Source organism: Lactuca serriola, chromosome 1 (assembly GCF_051521515.1).
Source record: "Lactuca serriola cultivar US96UC23 chromosome 1, Lser_US96UC23_V15, whole genome shotgun sequence".
NCBI classification, from domain to species: domain Eukaryota; kingdom Viridiplantae; phylum Streptophyta; class Magnoliopsida; order Asterales; family Asteraceae; genus Lactuca; species Lactuca serriola.
The window spans coordinates 64406588-64427788 of NC_136408.1; the positions used below are offsets into that span (position 1 = coordinate 64406588).

At 35.6% G+C, this 21201-nt stretch overlaps 1 long non-coding RNA gene and 3 pseudogenes across 2 annotated transcripts in view; all 4 read right to left on the reverse strand.

Moving 5' to 3' along the window:
* Positions 1–828: 828 nt before the first annotated feature.
* Positions 829–2735, reverse strand: LOC145069052 (UDP-glycosyltransferase 73E1 pseudogene; annotated as a pseudogene).
* A 261-nt stretch (positions 2736–2996) lies between these two features.
* On the reverse strand, positions 2997–4667 carry LOC145089955 (UDP-glycosyltransferase 73E1 pseudogene; annotated as a pseudogene).
* A 9768-nt stretch (positions 4668–14435) lies between these two features.
* LOC145069056 (UDP-glycosyltransferase 73E1 pseudogene) lies at positions 14436–16076 on the reverse strand (annotated as a pseudogene).
* Positions 16077–18346: 2270 nt separating this feature from the next.
* LOC145089963 (uncharacterized) overlaps positions 18347–21201 on the reverse strand; it is a 2862-nt gene continuing 7 nt past the window's right edge. Inside the window, exons 1-4 of one of the 2 annotated variants that reach the window (XR_013701421.1) lie at positions 20892–21151; positions 19213–19278; positions 18642–18721; positions 18347–18560 (exon numbers count right to left, since the gene is read on the reverse strand). This is a non-coding gene — a long non-coding RNA (uncharacterized LOC145089963). Of the gene's footprint in view, positions 18561–18641; positions 19279–20891 lie in introns of both variants that reach the window. The other variant, XR_013701419.1, reaches the window with a different exon arrangement.

Here is a 21201-nt window from a genome sequence, read left to right on the forward strand (position 1 = left end):
TAAAGTAATATATTATTATTTTCTTATTTCTTATTTATGATATCAAAGCTCGTATTGCTTTTCCTTTTTTAAGTCACCTAAAAGGTGTTTGGAATTGCTTATTTAACCAAATATATTTTTTTTTATAAAAGTATTTTATTACTTTATTTAATCAAATAAATATTTTTCAATAAAAGTGCTTAGCTTATGTTGTGATAAAAGAAAAAAATTAAAAATGTTTGGATTATTATATATAAAAAATATTAAAAAAAACATGCTTACATACACAACAAGAATTCGGAGTATTAGGGACGTCGCTTTTTGCGACGACATGAGCAATAGCGGCGACACCAGAGTAGACGCACTTGGTGTCGCCGCTAAAACATCATTGTCGTCGCTAATAGCATCGTCGCTAAAGATAACTACTGGAGATCCGTCGGAGATACGCTACTTTCAATCGTGACCCTTGGTTCTACAAATAATACAACGGATAGGGTTTGTTCCTGCAATAAGGCATTAGAGACGACGCGTTAGCGGCGACATGTCGCTACTAAAGGTGTCGATCCGTTGATCAACCTTAGACCAAATTCTGGCCCTACGCACAGTAGCAAAATTCATATTCTTCTTGTTTTGTTGCACATAAAAACAACACAACAAATTGGTATCACGTTCGGGAGAGGAGCTTTTATTGATCGATAGTGGCTGTTTGGGGATATTCCTTGGCTTTTTATTTAAGGGTTTATTAAAGGTGCGATGCTTTGAAGAAAATTTTGGAGAGATTTATCAATTTCGAATCTAGATAATTACTACAATCAAATTCGTTTTTGTTTTAGTGAATTGTATTGAAAACTTGGTTCACCCACACGGAAATCTTGTGTTTTTGTGGAGTTTGAAAGATTGCACACAAGGCGTTCGATAAAAGTACTCAGTAAGATTACATTATTCTTGAAGTTCAAGAACGTAGATGCATTTTCTGAATTGGGTGTGTAAGAGAAATCGTTTGGTGAAAGTCACCAAGGTTTCAAGAGGTAAAAGGAGAAAACAAAGCATTCAAGTTGCACACTAGCTACACAATATCCTGAATCGGTATAGTCTTCTTAGCTACTTCTTCTGTAATAGCTTGAATCATCGATGTCATGTTGAGATGAGACGAACCCCCTTCTTCCATTGCCCTCTTCGCCATTTCCCCAAGCTTTCTCGCTCTCTTTCTTCTCGCTTCTCCTTCCTCTCCACCATCCATTAAACCTTCAACAGCTGCCCTAATCTCTTCCCTTGTCAACAACAATTTCTCCGCCTTATCTTGCTCATAGAACACAACAGGAACCTCCACACCAATCCTCACACCAATTCTCAACACGTCTATCACAAATCGTTCATTCAAAAACTGTTCTCCAAAATGTGGCCATGTAACCATTGGAACCCCAGCAGAAATCCCTTCAAGAGTCGAATTCCACCCACAATGCGTCACAAAACCCCCAATCGCTGCATGCGACAATATCAACATTTGTGGGGCCCAACCATGAACCATCAATCCTCTATCTTTAACCCTTTCTTTGAATCCTTCTTCTGAAATCCATTTCTTAAGTTCTTCACTTGCGTTCCTAACAAACCAAATAAAAGGCTTATTCGATAACTCCAATGCTAACCCTAGCTCAATCGCTTGTTCTGTAGAAGCATACGATAGACTTCCCAAGCATACGTACACTACAGATTGTGGGTCCCGCAAATCCAACCATTTCAAACAATCTTGTTCGTGAATCGCGGATTTGTTTCCTCTCTCTGATATATCTTGTAAACTTTTGTTACATAATGAAACCGGACCTATACACCAAACTTTCTTACCTTTCACTTTCGCAAACTCTTCAACGTACTTGGGCTCCAATTCCTCAAAAGTATTAACCACAATCCCACTTGAACTTTTCTCAGCTTCCATCAGTCTTTCAAAGTTATCGGTTGTTTCTTTACAATCTCCTTTTCCCCACGTTGAAGCCTGAGGTTTAGTAACTTCAATCCTATCAGGAAGCCCAGGCATTACAAAGTACTCCGAGTTGGAGTCAATTTCGTTTAGTATATTAGTATTTGTCACAATGTGGATACACAAAAACGCGAAACATCCGGGCCCATAGAATACAAACCTAGGAATATTTAACCTTTTTGCAATATCCATAGTCCAAGGAAAACCACCATCTGAGATGATGCAATTTGGAGGCGGGTATAACCCACGGAGCATCTTTTCCGCGGGTTGTTCTAGCAACGTCATTGCTGTGAACATGTTGATCGCTTGTGCTGCTGTTGGGAGCAAGTCAAAATTCTCACATCCTTCGGGTAAACCGACTTCCGATAATGGTAGTTGGAGTTCAAGAACTTGGATGTTGAGTTTAGCTTTGATTGCACGATTTGTGATGGATTTAAAACGGTTTGCATTGATTGGAGTTGTGATTATGGTGACCATAGCACCATGTTGGGCTAGTAACCTTGCTATGTCTACCATTGGTATGAGATGACCTTGAGCCATTAATGGGAACAAGACAATGTGAAGGGAAGCCATTGGAGTTTTGGAATTTGATAGATGTAAGTGGCTATATGTGAAACTACTCTAGCTTCATGAACTCTACGAATTAAATAGCATGCGAACATGAACAAGTGGTTACAAATGTGTCTTTTTGTTTTGTAGTTTTCGAAAACCAACATTGAGATGATAAATGAAATTAGATGATAACTATGGTAGCATGAGAGCCAAAAAAACATTGGATTTTACAATATCACATCTTATGTTCGGCAGAATCTACCTCTATTGATGTGACTGAATTAACTTACGTAAGCATCTTTATGTGTTCGGCAGCATCTATATCTATAATTCTATATACCACTTTAGATTTGGTCCATTTGGATGCTATTAATGCATCTTTTTGAGGAATCTTGAAACTAAAACTTTTATCACTTGTTATAGTGATACATTTTTGGGTAGTCGGTTGAATAATAAAATAAAAATAGCATTATAACTCTAGGCATCCAAATCATCAAAGTAATATTTCATTTAATCACTCAAATAAAACACACTTGCACAATGTTTAGTGTTGAAAAATCATGTATGGTGTAGTGCTTAAAATGGCTACACAATATCTTGAATTGGTTTATTGTTCTTTGCTACTTCTTCGGAAATAGCTTGAATCATCAACTTTATGTTAAGGTAAGAAGAACCTCCTTCCTCCATTGCTTTCTTTGCCATTTCCCCGAGCTCTTTAGCTCTCCTTCTTCTTGCTTCTCCTTCCTCTTGTTCATTCATCAAAACTTCCACAGCAGTCTTGATGTCTTCCTTCTTTACCACTTCAAACTTATCTTTCTCTCTATACATAAGTGGAAACTCTGCACCAATTTTGACTCCAATTTTTACAACATCTACAATAAACCTTTCATTTAGAAATTGCTCTGCGAAATGTGGCCATGTAACCATTGGAATCCCAGCACAAATCCCTTCTAGAGTCGAGTTCCAACCACAATGTGTTATGAAACCCCCAATCGCTTGATGTGACAATATCAAGATTTGAGGTGCCCAACCACGAACCATTAAGCCTCTATCTTTTATCCTTTCTTCATATTGTTCTTCTAAGAGCCATTTCTCAAACTCTTCTCGTGTTTGCCTAATGAACCAAATAAAGGGTATGCCAGATAACTCCAATCCCAAAGCAAGCTCAATGGCTTGTTCTGTGGTAGCATATGATAAACTTCCCAAGCAAACGTAAACTACAGACTGTGGCTCTTGTAAATCCAACCATTTCATGCAATCATGCTCGTTTTTAACTCCTTTGTTTCCTCTTTCGGCTATATCTTGGAAACTTTTGTTGCATACAGAGACAGGGCCTATACACCACACTTTTTTACCTTTTGCCTTTGCGAACTCTTCAACATACTTTGGCTCCAACTCCTCAAAGCTATTAACCACAATCCCATATGCATCTTTCTCGGCTTCTTGTGTTTGTTCAAACGACTCCTTGGTTTCTTTTGTGTTTCCCTTTCCCCAACCTGAAGCCTGAGGTTTGGTAATTTCAATCCGATCAGGAAGCCCGGGTATTTCAAAGTACTCTGAGTTGGAGTCGATTTCGTTTAGTATATTAGTATTGTTCACTATGTGAATGCACAAGAAAGCAAAGCATCCAGGTCCATAGAAAACAAGTCTTGGGATATTCAATCTCTTTGCAAGATTAGTAGACCAAGGAAAACCACCATCTGAGATGATGCAACTTGGAGGTGGATATAAAACCTGAAGCATCTTCTCCACTGGTTCTTCTAGCTTCTTCATAGCTGTGAACATGTTGACTATATACGCAGCTGATGGAATTAAGTCAAAACTCTCGCATCCTTCAGGCAAACCGGATTCAACGAATGGGAATTGTACTTCAAGGATTTTGATGTTGAGTTGACCTTCGATTGCTCGATCAATGACTGAATTAAAACGGTTTGCGTTTACAGGAGTTGTGATTATGGTAACAGTTACGCCGGTTTGGGCTAGTATCCTGGCGATGTCCACCATGGGTATCATATGGCCCTGAGCCATCAATGGAAGCAAGACGAAGTGAAGGTCGGTGGAAGGGGAAGCCATTGCTGTTTCGGATGTTGTCTTTGGTGATTCTTTCTGAAATTACTGAAGCATGTGCACCCACTTCTACGAATACCATGACAACATTGGTAATTAAGTGCGTACCATGTGTCGCTTTGTAATATTAAAAAACAAAAAAGAAAAAAAAATCGACTTACGTAAATTAACGAAAACATTAAAATATTAGATGATAACTATGGTAGCATGATCTCGTGTGATCAGCCACAGCCTAAAGCTGATAGTTCTAGAAGGTGTGGTCACTACAAATTGCATTTTATGTTTGGCATCATCTAACTACATTGATGCGATTCGAAATTTTGGTTTAAAAAAAGACGCTAACCAATGTATCAGCATTAGAAAATATATCTTAGCATTAAATATAAAATCATATCTTTTCAATTTTATTGTACCATGTAATCTATATATTTTAACAAACTGCTTTTGTTAATCTCTTCTTTGCTTTATAGACCAGGAAAGACCAAATAATCTAACCTTTTTAAATATGTATTTGAAAAAAAAAACTTAGGTTTTATTTATTTATTTTGCAAAAATAACCATTTTGTCTGGAATGAGTATTTCGAACTAAGATTTTTTAGACTAATTCTAAATTGACATTCTTGATTTTGAACCAACATTCCGGATTCCGGACTAAAATTTTAGATTTCGAAAAAAAAAATAAAACTCTGGAATTTCAAGAACAAGTTTCAAATCCAAAAATAATTCCAAAATTTCGAGATAAAAAATTTGTTTTTTTACTTAAATTTAATGAAAAGTTCAAAAAAATATATATATTAGACATGAAATCGAAAAACTATATACGATATTAGTGTATGAAATTAGATATTTTATTTTTAAAAACGATAATATTAAACATTTGGAAATGTAATATTTGGAATCCCAAAATAAATTAAACATTTTTTTTGAATATATATATATATATATATATATATATATATATATATATATATATATATATATATATATATATATATATAGTACAATTGATAAAAAAAAAAGTTGAGATCGAGAGAATGAACCTGGACCACTCATTTTGAATCTACCGTTTAAACGCTCCAGCGTACCGAGCCGATGGAACATATCATATTCATTTTTAAATACATATGAATATGTATATTCATATATGAATAAGTATAGCGGAAGTGATTATTCATATATGAATATGGCGGCGGCGGGTGGTGGTGGAGGTGGTGGTTGTTGTTGGTGGCGACAGTGGTGGTGGTTGGTGGCGGAGGGGAGGTGGTGTATTCGTTGATGTGAAAAATAAAGAATACATTGAGAACAATCGTGTATTTTAACAAAATGTGGAATGTATTCTAGCAGAATGTGTTCTTCCCGAATATATAAAGCATAAAATGATTCTTAACAATAATATTCTTTCAGAATATATAACTGTTAACCATTTTAAATTTTAAACTTTAAGAATAAATGTAACTGTTAACCATTATTGATTATAATCAGATTCTTTAAAAATTAATGTAATTCGTTTCATATAACATTCGTATTATATCTTGAATATAACCATATTCTGTAAGAATATAATTGAATATATATATACTAGTCTATGGTTGATCTTTGTGTCATTTTGCCAGAATAAACTCGGATATAATTAAAAATTACGTTAGAATTAAAACTGAATTAATTAAAAAAAATCAGAATTTTTAAATCAAGAGAATTGATTATCACAAAAATTTGGAATTTTCTTTTGAGTAAATTACACAAATGGTCTCTATGGTTTGGTCTAATTTATGCGTTTGTTCCCAAACTTATTTTTTTTAATTTGGAAGGTCCATACTATTTGATTTTCTTATGCGTTTGGTCTCTAACGTTTGTTTCCGTTACGCGTTTACTCACCGTTTTATCTAAAAAGACTATTATTTAAATAGGAAAAAATGATGGTATAGGTACGGTAAGGTGAGGGAGGTGGGATTGTGGGTATGTTTATTTAAATAAATTAAAAAATCAAGGAAAAAAATCTTTTTATGTAAGACACAGACCAAACATGTAACACAAACAAAAAGTAGGAACATTCCGAGTTAAAAAAATAGGTTAGGGATCAAATGCACAAATTACCCTAAACCATAGGGACCATTCGTGCAATTTACTCTTTTCTGTTTTTAAATTTATCTCAGATGACTAAAATACTTTTATCGTGAAATTAGATGATATTTTTTAATTATTTTTAATTCAATAATATTTATTATTATCATTTTAAAATAATTAAATTGATTGGTACACAATCAACATTACATCCACACAAAGATCGTTAGAATATAATAATATCGGCATATATATATATATATATATATATATATATATATATATATATATATATATATATATATATTATGATGTTCATGTTCAAATGAGAACATTTTTTAGATTGAGAATTTGAGAACATTTTTTTAGCTTATTTGTTAAAAAAGCATGCGTTTTTGTTTTCCTCATTCGGAAATTACATCTTTCTACTTTCTTCTTTGACCGACTTCCTTTTCCTCTCATCTTCCTCCGCCATAAAACCACCTCGTCGGAAACTACCTGTTCAGAAATTACATCTTTCTACTCTCTTTTCTGATCTTTTTTCATCATCGGATCTAACATTTTTGATTTCCTTATCACACACCGACATCTGACGTTTCAAATAATAGTCAATAATGGTGATTTGGAGCCAGCGGTCCCTTTTCAGACAAACGTCGACGAGTTTTTGATACGACATGCGCTTCAACAACTACCGCCGTCTCTCCTACCTCATCTGCTGACGTGACAAATCCCGTATCTAGCAACTTGGGAATAGAGGAGCTCCACTGTGGTCGGCGAGCATGCGTCGGATTGCGTCGATGTGGTAGTGGAAGACGTGATCAAATCTAGGTCGGTTTATTGCGATCATTGTAGAGTTAAGTGTTGGTGAGTTATCTCAACTCGACTATATCGATTCAATATGATTAGGTCTATATTTAGCATGCTTTTTTCTTTTGGTTGGTGGTTGATAGCTTATTTTATTTCCTTATTTTTATTAGTTTATTTTAGATTTTTAGCTCTTTTTATTAGTATTGCATTGTATATTCTTTATTTTCTTTATTATGGATCGTACCGGGTGCTTTTTATTTTGCATAAGGTATTTTGCAGGTTTTCAGTGTTCGTTGCGGTTGCGGGTTGATTGGAGACGGTTTTAGTGGGCTCTCGGGGCATTGTTGGGCTTGGCGGATCCATAAAAGAAGATTTGGGCCTTAAGAGTTAAGGACTTGGATATTTTGGGCTTGTGAAGCTGGGTCATAAACTTCTATTTTTGGGCTTGGAGCATCCATATTTGAAGCTAAATGATGATTGGTTGGTTTAAATCACATGGATATGGAGGGACCAAAGGAATCTTTGGTAGTGGAAGGGTGGAGTGGAGGAATGAAGGACCAATAACATTACAACAACATTTGCGCGAGTGGAATTTTCGTCGCGCGGGTACTCGTGCAACTGCCTAGTTTGGGCATTTTGGTCATTTGGCTTGCCATAACCTTGGGGGATCAGATCCATTAGCTACATTCTCGATTTTTCACCATTGGAGACCTGGGGGAGGCGATTTTGAAGCTCAAGACTCATTTCTTTTCATCTTTCCAAGAGATTGGTAGTTTTTTTTATGCAATTAGACTTTTGTGATTGTTTTTCTATTGCCATGAGTGGCTAAACTCTCTATATTGGTTAACTTTGGTTAAAACCTTTGAATGTTTGTGGGTTTTTGAAGGATTCATGCTAGATTATCAATTATCTTATGTTTATGGTTCTAGATCATATTTCTTATGCTTGTTTAATGCTTTGATCATGAGCTTGACACTTGAATGAGCTATTGTTAATATATTTCTTTGGTTTTGCATTGAATCATTGAATTAACTTAGAACAAAGGTTTTATGATGGTAAAAATCATCTCTAGTTTATGAATCATAGCTCCTTTATGGATGTGTAAGCATTGACATCCTCTAGGAATTAGGGATTCCTTCTTTCTTAAGGCTAATTAACTTCTTGGGTTCAATTGCTTCAATTAAACCCTTGATCTTGATTAAGAAGGTGTGTTGTGGGCTTCCCCAACCTCCATACTACCTAAGAGGAATCTTGACATATCATGCTTCATGATTGCTATAACCAATTTGGGATAAATGATAAGCTTCATGTTGAATCCTAATGATAAACACACAAATGTTCATTGTGTTGAATTGCCTTAGTTAACCAACTCTCTCCAATATTTGAGCATATCACTATCTTGCTTAATTGCACGTTTTTAGTTATTCAAGTCTTTTAGTTTTCAAGTAATCAAACACCACCCCTTTTTAGTTTAATTGTAGTTAATTAGTTTATTTACAATAGTTCTTTTAGATTGCATTGGTGATTGAATACAATCGTTTCCCCGATGATCGATATCCCTTTTTACCATTATATTACGTTTTATTTGCAAACAAAGGGTGTAATTTGCTTGGTGGACTTGACATCCCACCAGTGGTTGCGGTCTCGATATATTCAAAATGAAATTAGATCTTAAACTCTTATATTCTCGACGCATAGTTAATATTAGATATTCAAAATGAAATTAGATCTGATGCATATTTAATATTGACAACAATAATTCATAGCCGAATTGGGGACTAATTAATGATGATAATTTTTATTTCTATGGCTGTTAAAAGTTAATTTGTGTTAATCTTTAATTTGCCAAAGATAAATTGATAAAAAAAAACAAAGATAATAATTTAGAAGTTATGGGTCATGTGGGGGCTTGTCCTATGTAAAGATTCATTTTAATTATTTAATAAGAATTGTTGAATGTAAAAAAGAGTATAATTTAAAAAAATAAATAAATAATAATTTCATTAGTATTCTTATGTGAATAAGATAATTGGATTAATAAATTACACGAAAATAACTATTTAATCGAAATTATATCTTTTACCCTTCATCTTGAGTTATATCTTTGTATAGATTTTTTATGAACACCAAGTGCTCGATGAAATGCCTCAATGAAAAGGTAGCATTTTATGTGAAAATCCTTTACTTTGAACCCTCATTAAGCCAAACATTAAGGCCCTTAGGTTAAATTGAATTTCACATTTTAATAGCCTGATAAGTAACCGACAATCATATAAAAAGTGATAAACTTAAGGCTTAACCATTAAGTCCTTAATAGAACACCAAAAGTGATTTAAAAACTATTATGATCAACTTTCCCAAATCTGTCCTCCAACTTCTAAAATTCTTGCAGGTCAATAAGAACATCTAAAAATCACGAGACTTAGTTTTCTGGAAATCTTAGTTTGTCTAGTTTCTTCAAACTTTGAATCACATTTCGAAATTCCAACTCCTTGAGGGGTAAAATTGGCAATCTTCCCAGGCTGGTCCATGCTCTCACAAATTTCATGCATTGTCTTCAAAAAATCATAATAAATTCATTAGAACTCTAAATGCCAAAATTCAAAATCCTATAATTAGATACGGATGTATAGATTCCCACATATAAAGGGACTGATGTAATTCTTAGTAGATCTGTACAGTTTATTCCAAGAGTGTTGAGTGGTCCAGAAAGTGACAACCTAAAGTTACTAACTTGTAAATTTAATATAAAATCAACCAAAAATCATTAGAATAAGATCTTTATATTTCTGAAAAGATAAAATGAGGAACTTTACCAATATTATTTTATCGAAATTTAAGAATGTGCTGAAAGGTAGGAAAACAGATCCCCAAAAGTGCACTACAATCAAAGAGAAAATAAGAAAATATATAGTAAACCAAAGCACAAGATAAATAATGTTATAACTGTTGTGTAGGTTCCCAGAAAGAAAATGATCCATCTTATTCATGCTAGCTGATTTTCAAGTTCAAGGAGGTGAGTTACATTAACTCTCATATTAAGGAGGTGAGTTACATTAGATACGTGTAATCACATGTGATTAAATACACGATAACAACTATTGAATCGAGAACGGGAAAATGATTATTGTCCACATAAATCATATGTGATTAGATACATATAATAACATGTGGTTATGTGTATCTAATGACATATGATTTATGTGGCTAAGATTCATTTTCGCATTATCGATTCAATAATTGTTATTTTTCCACTCAAATGATATGTGATTAAATACATTTAATCACATGTGATTATATGTATCTAATCACATATGATTTATTTGGACAATAAACATTTTTGCTTTTTTGATTCAATAATTTTTCTCTTGGGTTTATTCATATGTGAATGTATTTAATCATAAACAAATTTTGTCTATAGATTATATGTGATTACATATATATATATATATATATATATATATATATATATATATATATATATATATATATAATCACATATGATTAGATACACGAGACCAACTATTGAATCGAAAATGAGTAATAAATATTATCCACATAAATCATATGTGATTAAATAGATATAATCACATGTGATTATATATATTTAATCACATATGATTTATATAAACAAGATTCGTTAAAAACAAATATTTTTCAAATAAATCACATATGATTGTATACATATAATCATATGCGATTAAATTATTTGTGATTAGATACATATAATCACACGTGATTATATGTATTTAATCACATATAAAAAAGTATATATAATCACACATGATTTATGCCATTATATGTATTCAATCACATACAATGTTAGTGGCTATAGGTAATGGGTGGTGTGGGTTGTGGTGGCGAGTGGTAGTGGTGGTGGTTTTGGTGGGTGATGGGTGGTGGCCGTGGTGACGAGCAGTGGTAATGGGTGGTGGAGATGGGTGGTGGTGATGGATGGTGGTGGTATTGATGGGTGGTGGTGATGGATGGTGGTGGTATTGATGGGTGGTGGTTAGTGGTAGTGTTGCGTGTTGGTAATGGTGGTGGGTACATATAATCAAATAAATGTTGTCCACATAAATCATATTTTATTAAATACATATAATCACATGTGATTAAATATATTAGAATAATTATTGAATCGACGGAAGAATAAATATTTTCCATACGAATCATATGTGATTAAATATATATAATCACATGTGATTAAATACACAAGAACAACTATTGAATCAACACGTGATAACAAATATTGTCCATGTAAATCATATGTGATTAAATACATATAATCACATATGATTTAATACATGATGCCAATTATTAAATCGAAAACACAAAAATAAATACAGCTCATGTAAATAATATTTTATTAAATACATATAAGCACATGTAGTTATATGTATCTAATCACATATGTTTTACGTGGACAATAATCATTTTTGCATTCTCGATTCACTAGTTTTTCACGTGTATTTAATCACATGTGATTATATGTATTTAATAACATATAAATCATATATGATTTGATATATATATATATATATATATATATATATATATATATATAATCACATGTGACTCGATACATATAATCACATGTGATTATATACAAGAGGAAACCTAATGAATTAAAAACACAAAAACAAATCTTTATAGGTTGGGGTGCTGTTGGTTGGTGGTGGTGATGGTTGTGGTGGGTGGGTGTTGGGTGGTGGTGGTGATGGGTGGTAGTGGGTGGTGGATAGTGATGGGTGGTGGTGGCGGGTGGTGGTAGGGGTTATGGTGGTGGTGGCGGGTGGTGGTGAGTGGTGATGGGTGGTGGGTAGTGATGAGTGGTGGTGGTGGTTGGGTAGTGATGGTGGTTGGGTGGTGATGGTGGTTGGTGGTGATGGTGGTGGCGAGTGGTGGTTGGTGGTGGTGGGTAGTGATGGATAGTGGGTCTTGGTTGGTGGTGGCGGTTAGTGATGGGTGGTAGGTAGTGGTTGTGGGTGGTGGTGGCACGCGATGGTGATGGGTGATGGAGGTTAGTAGTGTTGGTAGGTGGTGGTGGCGAGTGGTAGTTACTGGTAGTAGTGGTGGGTAGTGATGGGTGGTGGTTGGTGGTGATGATGGTGGTGGGTGGTAGGTGGTGGTGGGTGGTGGTGGCAGGTGATGGGAGATGGTGACAGGTGGTGGGTAGTGGGTGGTGATTGGTGGCGGTGGGTAGTGATGGGTGGTGGTGGCGGGTGCTGGTTGGTGGTGGTGGTGATGGTTGTGGTGGGTGGGTGGTGGTGATGGGTGGTAGGTAGTGGTTGTTGTTGGTGGTGGTGGGCGGTGGTGATGAGTGGTGGAGGTGGGTGATGGTAGCGGGTGATGGTGGTGGGTGGTGATGGTGGTAGCGGAGGTGGTTGGTGGTTGTGGTGGTGGTGGGTGGGTAGTGATGGGTGGTGAGTGGTGGTTGGTGGTGGTTAGTGATGGGTGGTGGTGGCGGGTGGTGGTGATGGGTGGTAGGTAGTGGTGGCGGGCGGTAGTGATGGGTGGTGGAGGTGGGTGGTGGTGGCAAGTGGTGGTGGTTGGGTGGTGATGGTGGTGGTGGGTGGTGATGGTGGTGGTGGGTGGTTGTGGTGGTGAGTGGTGGGTAGTGATGGGTGGTGGGTGGTAGTTGGTGGTGGTGGTTAGTGATGGGTGTTGGTGGCGCGTGGTGGTGGTGGGTGGTGTTGGTTGGGTGGTTAGTGCTATGAGTTAGTTAGTGGGTTTTTAATTGTTTGTACTTATTTTTTGATTTATATGAATATTATTTTTAAATTTTAATTAAAAAAATTATGTTTTCCAAATTTTTTCTTAAATGTTCTCGATTGAACGCTCCCATATATATATATATATATATATATATATATATATATATATATATATATATATATATATATATATATATATATATATATATATATATATATATAAACTCCCGGATATGAACAATATTCTAAAGTTAGGCATTCAAGAGAAAATGATTATTTTTCAAAAACTATTTTTTTCTTTTGAAAACCTTATTTATAACGGTTAGTTTACTCAAGTTCCCTTGAATCTCCCCTCCCACTTTCCAACATTATCTCTAAATGAATCAAAACGAACACGAACAAATGCTTGTTTATGTTCATTTGTTTAAGTTAGCCGGAAAAACGAACAAACATGAACAGATAAATGAATGATTTTTTTTTATGTTCGTTCGTTTAACAATTACATTGTTCATGTTTTTTTGTTTATGTTCGTGAATATGCTAAACGAACATAAACAAACAAACAAAGATAAACAAACATAATTGAACATATATAAACATGAATAAATATATTATATAACAATTTAATAAAAAATTAAACATATTTGACCATAAATAAACTTAAACGAATGAATATAAACAAACAACATAAACGAAAATTCATGAATATAAATGAACGAACGAAATCATTGTTCATGTTTGTTCGTTAACTAAACGAACGATAATTTATATTCATGTTTATTCATTTATTAAATAAACGACTATAAACGAATTTTCCGCCGAACAGTTCACAAACGGTTCATGGAATGTTCCGTTCATTTACAACATTAAACTTTACTCCTCAAACTATGTACCGTTGAAAGGCCACCCTAGTCTCCTTGTAACTTACGACTTCAACTTCACTCACGACTTATAAATGATAATTTAGTCATTTAAATTTGGAAAGGGACCAAATTCACACTCAAACATGGTAAAAAGATCACAAAGCCACAAAAAATGAAGGTTTTTATTAAACCTCGGAAATAATATATATCATACGAACTATTTTTGCAATTTTGTAAAAAAAAACTACTACACTCTCATTTATCTCATTTAAATGCATAAAGTCAAAGATCTTTTTGACTTTTATTTATTTCTTATTTGGCTCTTTGACTTAGCTGCAAGTGACACAAAAATACGGCACAACAATTTATATAAATAGTCCTAATTGCGACATAACATTAAATCAAATACCCTATCTTGAATTCTATGTAATTTAAAACATTACACACAAAATAAAGCATACCTGCACACTAACGTGAAAGGAAAGTTTTGTATGTTTTGTCTTTAAAAATCATGCATGGTGTACAAGTTACAATGGCTACACAATATCTTCAATAGGTTTATTTTTCTTGGCTACTTCTTCGGCAATAGCTTGAATCATCAACTTTATGTTAAGGTAAGAAGAACCCCCTTCCTCCATTGCTTTCTTTGCCATTTCCCCTACCTCTCTAGCTCTCATTCTTCTTGCTTCTCCTTCCTCTTGCTCGTTCATCAAAACTTCCACAGCAGTCCTGATGTCTGTCCTCTTCACCATCACTTCAAGTGTATCTTTCTCTATGAATGTGATTGGAACCTCTGCACCAATTTTGACTCCAATTTTCAATACATCTATGATAAATCGTTCATTTAGAAATTGCTCTGCGAAATGTGGCCATGTGACCATTGGAATCCCAGCACAAATCCCTTCTAGAGTCGAGTTCCAACCACAATGTGTTATGAAACCCCCAATCGCTTGATGTGACAATATCAAGATTTGAGGTGCCCAACCACGAACCATTAAGCCTCTATCTTTTATCCTTTCTTCATATCGTTCTTCTAAGAGCCATTTCTCAAAGTCTTCACGTGTTTGCCTAATGAACCAAATAAAGGGTATGCCAGATAACTCCAATCCCAAAGCGAGCTCAATGGCTTGTTCTGTTGATGCATGCGATAGACTTCCCAAGCAAACATAGACTACCGACTTTACTTCCCTTGAATCCAACCATTTCATGCAATCATGCTCAGCCTTGTTTCCTCTCTCCGCTAGATCTTGAAAACTTTTGTTGCATAAAGAAACCGGGCCTATACACCACACCTTTGTATCTTTTGCCTTTGCAAACGCTTCAACATATATTGGCTCCAACTCCTCAAAGCTATTAACCACAATTCCGAATGTAGCTTTCTCAGCTTCTTGTGTTTGTTCAAACACCTCTTTGGTTTCTTTTCTGTTTCCCTTTCCCCAGCCCGAAGCCTGAGGTTTGGTAACTTCAATATGGTCGGGCAGGTCGGGCAGCGCAAAGTACTCTGAGTTGGATTTAATTTCGTCTAGTATATTAGTTTTGTTCAATATGTGAATGCACAGGAAGGGAAAGCATCCGGGCCCATAGAACACAAGTCTCGGGATATTTAGTCTCTTTGCCACATCGGCAGTCCAAGGAAAAGCACCATCGGAGATGATGCAACTTGGGGGAGGACATAGAACCTGAAGCATCCTCTCAAATGGTTCTTCGAACATCTTCATAGCTTTCAACATATTGACTACATGCGCAGCTGATGGAAGCAAGTCAAAAGTCTCGCATCCTTCGGGCAAACCAGATTCAGCGAATGGGAATTGGAGTTCAAGCATTTGGATATTGAGCTCAGCTTCGATTGCCCGATCAATGACTGATTTGAAACGGTTTGCGTTTACAGGAGTTGTGATTATGGTAACAGTTGTTCCGGTTTGGGCTAGTATCCTGGCGATGTCCACCATGGGTATCATATGGCCTTGAGCCATCAGTGGAAGCAAGACGAAGTGAAGGTCGGTGGAAGGGGAAGCCATTGCTGTTTCGGATGTTGCCTTTGGTGATTCTTTCTGAAACTACTGAAGCATGCATATGCACCACTTCTACGACAAATACGTACCATGAGAACATCGGTAAGTGCGTACGCCATATGTCTTTTTGCTTTGAAGTTTTCGAAAAAGAAAATAGAAAAAAGACAAATTACGTAAAACAAAAACGTATGAAAACATTAGATGATAACTATGGTAGCATGATCTCATGTGGCCCAGCCGCCCAGCCTAAAGCTGATAGTTCTAGAATGTGTGGTCACTACGAAGTGTATTTTATGTTTGGCATCATCTAATTTATAACTACATTGATGTTACTGGAAAATTTGGTTTGAAAAAGACGGTAACCAAAGTATTAGACTATTATATTTTTAGCATTAGTTATAAAATCATACTAATTATTATTGTAATTATCGTTTTCGATTTTATTATACAATGTAATCAATATTATGTCGATGCAATATTATTCATCGGGGTGGTGATGTTTTTTTCTCTTGAAAAAAAGATTGAAGTACAACAAAAATTATTAATATAAAGAACAAGAAAATACAAGTTCCCAATAAGTGATCCAACTAAAGCTAAGGGAGAGACTATAGAGAAACAAAGCAAATACAAGATATTAAATCTAAACTAGATCCAAGTAGAGTCGTATTGATCATCCCTAGTCTACCAGAGTAATCCGGTTCCGAAATTGATGCTAAAAGATGCAACCAGTTAATATGGGAAATTTGGAAGTTCAGAAACTTCCTCGGTTTTAAGACTTTAAAGGAAAAGAGGATAACATTTTATTCCATTGTATCAACATTTCTTTTAGTTGGATTTTAAATAGTGGAGACGTCATAAAAATAAGGTGGAATTCTTAGATTTCTAGTCTTTCATGGATGCTATTAATGCATCTTTTTGAGGAACCTTCAAACTAAAACTTTTATCACTTGTTAGTGATACATTTTTTGAATAGTCGGTTGAATGATAAATAAATAAATAAAGCATTATAACTATATGCATCCAAATCATCAAAGTAATTTTCAACTTAATCACAAAAATGATAAAATAAATAGATATGGTGGACATAAAAACTTAAGCATATTCACCGTCGGTTCTTCTAAAATCTTCATAGCTTTGAACATATTAGCTATGGAAACGCATCTGATTGAAGCAAGTCAAAACTCTCGCATCCTTCGGGCTACTCAAATTCAGCAAATAGGAATTGGAGTTCAAGAATTTGAATTTTGAGCTTAGCTTCGATTTCCCAATAGATAACTAATGTAAAACATTTTTAGTTCACAAGAGTTGTCATTAGTAACAGTTACACACTTTCATCTCCACAATATTTACAAATTTTTGAATCTATGGTCACTCCACGATTGGATAGCGCCTCCGCCGAAGGGATGCTACCCATTTTCGCTTGCCAGATGAAACAGACAATTTTAATGGGGATATCTTTAACCCAAGTAAACTTGCTTGAGTCAACAGGTTGATGGTTCGTCGATCTGTTTCTGAGAGCACATGTTGCATAACGTCCGTCTGAAGTTAGTTCACAAATCCATGAAGATTCGTAGGGTGTCGATTTTCTGGTGGAGACTTGATTTCCTGAAATGTTGTGCTTTATTAACTCTTTACTCATGTTTGCAATGTTGTTCCAAACCCCGGGTAATGCTTTATTAGAAAGACAATTTTCAGCTCTAGCACTTAACTTGTGAATTCCAGTAATCGTTTTAACCCAATGTGAGGTAGGGCTCTGCCTTAAACGCCACCACCATTTCACTATTAGAGAGATGTTGAACGATTTGAGAGTGATCACTCCCAGTCCACCTAATTCTTTAGGTGTTGTAACTTTCTCCCATAAAGTCCAATGGATTTTCTTGTTCGATTCCTCCCATCCTCCCCACAAGAAGTGTCTTCTAATTTTTTCCATTGCTTCTAAGACGCTCAAAGGTGCCACAAATAAAGAGAGATAGTAAGTGGGGAGATTCTCTAAAACCGATTTCAGCAATGTTAGCCTCTTGCCAAACGAGAGAGATTTGGACTTCCATTCTGTGAGTTTGGATATGAATTTATCTATAACAGGCTTCCAGTTCTTCACTAGTTTCATGTTAGCACCAATGGGGACGCCAATATAGTTAAACGAAAGGGAAGAAGGTTCACATCCAAAAGGTTCGGCCCATCTGGAAATCTTTCGTTGAGTTACTCCCACACCGAATACTTTAGATTTTAATAAAATTAACTTTAAGGCCCAATAAGACGTAAAAACATCGAAGAATTCTTGCTAAATTTTAAATATTCCTGTAACATCCCAAAATTCAAGGCCAAAAATTTTATATTTAAATAAGTTATTATAAAACCATAAGTATAAAAACATCCATAATAACATCTCATGTCAAAACCAAAGTGTCAATAATCAAAACACGTTATCTTAAAACAATATCAGAGTGCAATCCCAAAGATCTCATGTACGGAAACATAGTGTGATGCGCTGCGATCGAGCCGACTCCTTCCTTTTGAAAACAAAGTACCTGAAACCAAAACTGAAAACCGTAAGCACGAAGCTTAGTGAGTTCCCCAAATACCACATACCATACATATCAACATACTACCTAGCATATCTGGGTGCTGGCCTACCCTTTCGGTCTCGTTCAACCGGATACGGTCTAGCATATAAACACATACTTGCATACTGTCATACATAACCGTGAGCCATACATATATCATAATCAGTAAAGATGCTATGTGCCAAACATAGTCTTGCCATTATGCCACGGGCCGCCACGTGGTCTTTCTTGCCAAGCCGGGGGCCACCCCCTCGGTCTCACAGTCAAGTGCCAAAAGCCACCTCGTGGTCTTCCATGCAAGCATCACAAAGACAACTAGCATACATACTACTCTACTTAGCTAATCAACATATAGTATGCCAGGAGCCACCTCCTGGTCTTTCATACATAATAGCATACAGTACGCCAGAAGCCATCTCCTGGTCTTTCATACATATTGCCTAGGGCTAACCTTCAGGTCTTCCTACCATACATAATAACATATTGTGTGCCAAGAGCCGCCCCCTGGTCTTTCATGTATAATACCTAGGGCTAACCCCCGGGTCTTCCTATCATACATAAACTAAATGGGCCGGCATTGGTGCCTTAGACCCATACAAACGGTGAGGAGACTCACCTGAAGCAGTCGTATAGGATGAAAATCGCATAAGTAGCTAAGATGGGTCTCCAGCTCTTAAGATACCTACAATCACATCAATAATCCTTACTTAGCTCATATCCGCATATTACCTATTAATACTTCATAATATACTTCTTCATTTTTATTATCGTTGTAGCAATTGGTTTTGTGGGACATTAAACCTCACTTAACCCCCAAACCAATGAAAGATTGACATTACTTCTTATAATACATTTTATTATCTTTTCATAACATGGGACACATACTCTAGTTAACTTTCTATTGAATTCCAAAGATTTACAAGTTGATTATAAAAAAACTGTCCCTTTTCTGGACCACACGGAAAATGGTCATCAACACCTTAGGAGGGATGAGAATCATTCCATAGAAAAATCATGTGACAAACTAGACTCCTCCATCAAAACTCAGCCTTTGAGTTTATGAAATTTAGATTTTTCTAGATTTAATTACACATTTTACAATATGACTAATGAAAACAACACTTTCCTTTTTTTTTTTTGACCAACCTTCAAGAAATTCCAATTCCATATAACTTAGGAATGGAATCAGACTAAACCCAATTTATCAGTAAAACTACACATAAATATTAGCATTTAGGGAAAAATCTCATTAAAAATGGAGCTACCTAGATTTAGTTATGATTTTTACAAAACGACCAAAGTGATCAGTGAAACTTCTGGACCAACGTGCATTCAAAGTGAAAACTGTACATTTGTGTGTAGAATCAGGCTTTGAAAATTTTAGGTAATAAACTAGACACAAGTACCAAACTCTGGGAAGAAACCTCATGTAATTTGGAGTTTTCTAGATTTAATTATAATTTTTCAAAGCTAGTGAACAATTTCAGAATTTTAGCAAAACCATTGAGTATGAGTTTGCATTCCACTTAACTCATTAAGTCCTTAATGGTTAAGTACAAAATCAATCAAAACAGTTAAATGTGATATTAAACCAACAATATTCAATACCAAACAATAAACGACTCAATGGATTAAGAGCTTGGAGAAATTGGCTAAAACATTACTCTTCTTCACCTTAAGCTCATAAGAAGAGATTTATAAGTTTGGTTTTCAAATCATACCTATTAAGTACATAACATTCATATTTAATTGAAAGGAAACAACACCATTCAACCACCATGAAGTGGTGGTGACATGGTGGAGTCATGGTGGTCCTTGGGTTGTCAAAACCCTCACACCAAGAGCAAATCCAAAGAAAGAAGAAAGGATATTTGCAATGAACTCTAACCAAGAATATGACAATATCAACAACCTCATTAAGCACTTAATGACCCAAAACATGATTAGGAATAGAGATTCACATCAACCCCCCATTAGATGGTGGTGATATGGTGGTCATTAGGTGTACACACACCTTTACACCAATCAATCTTCACAAGTAAAGAACTAGAAACTTGAATGAAATGCTTGCAATATATAACATTTTAGCCAAGGAAATCAGCTTATAAGTAACCTCACTACCAACCAATTGATATCATGGTGGTCGTTGAGCCTTTCCCGGCTGCTGCCACCACCACAGGCGGTGGTGGTGACTGGTGTTTATGTATGTGTGTGTGGTTTGTGAAGAGAAAAAGAAATAAAACAAGCGAAAGGGACTATTAAATCACTTCAAGGCTGAATCAATGAAATAAATACCTCACTCCTTCCTCTCCTCTTTCTCCGACGTCAACTGGCGGAGCTACAAGAACTCCGGCGATGGCAGCTCTGACCGGTGACCTTGGCAGCCTCTCTTTTTTCCTCTCTCGGTTTGGTCTTTTTCCTCTATTTTCTTTGTGGCCGCACACTCGAACACACACATAAACACACAATGTTCTCGCTAGGGTTTGATATGCTAAGACAAGAAACGGGAGGTGAAGATCCTCCTGCGCACGCTGCTTCTGATTAGGGAGCAAGGAGACGTATTTTCAGAAAAGCACACAAATAGTCCCTAAAGTTAGTGTCACTG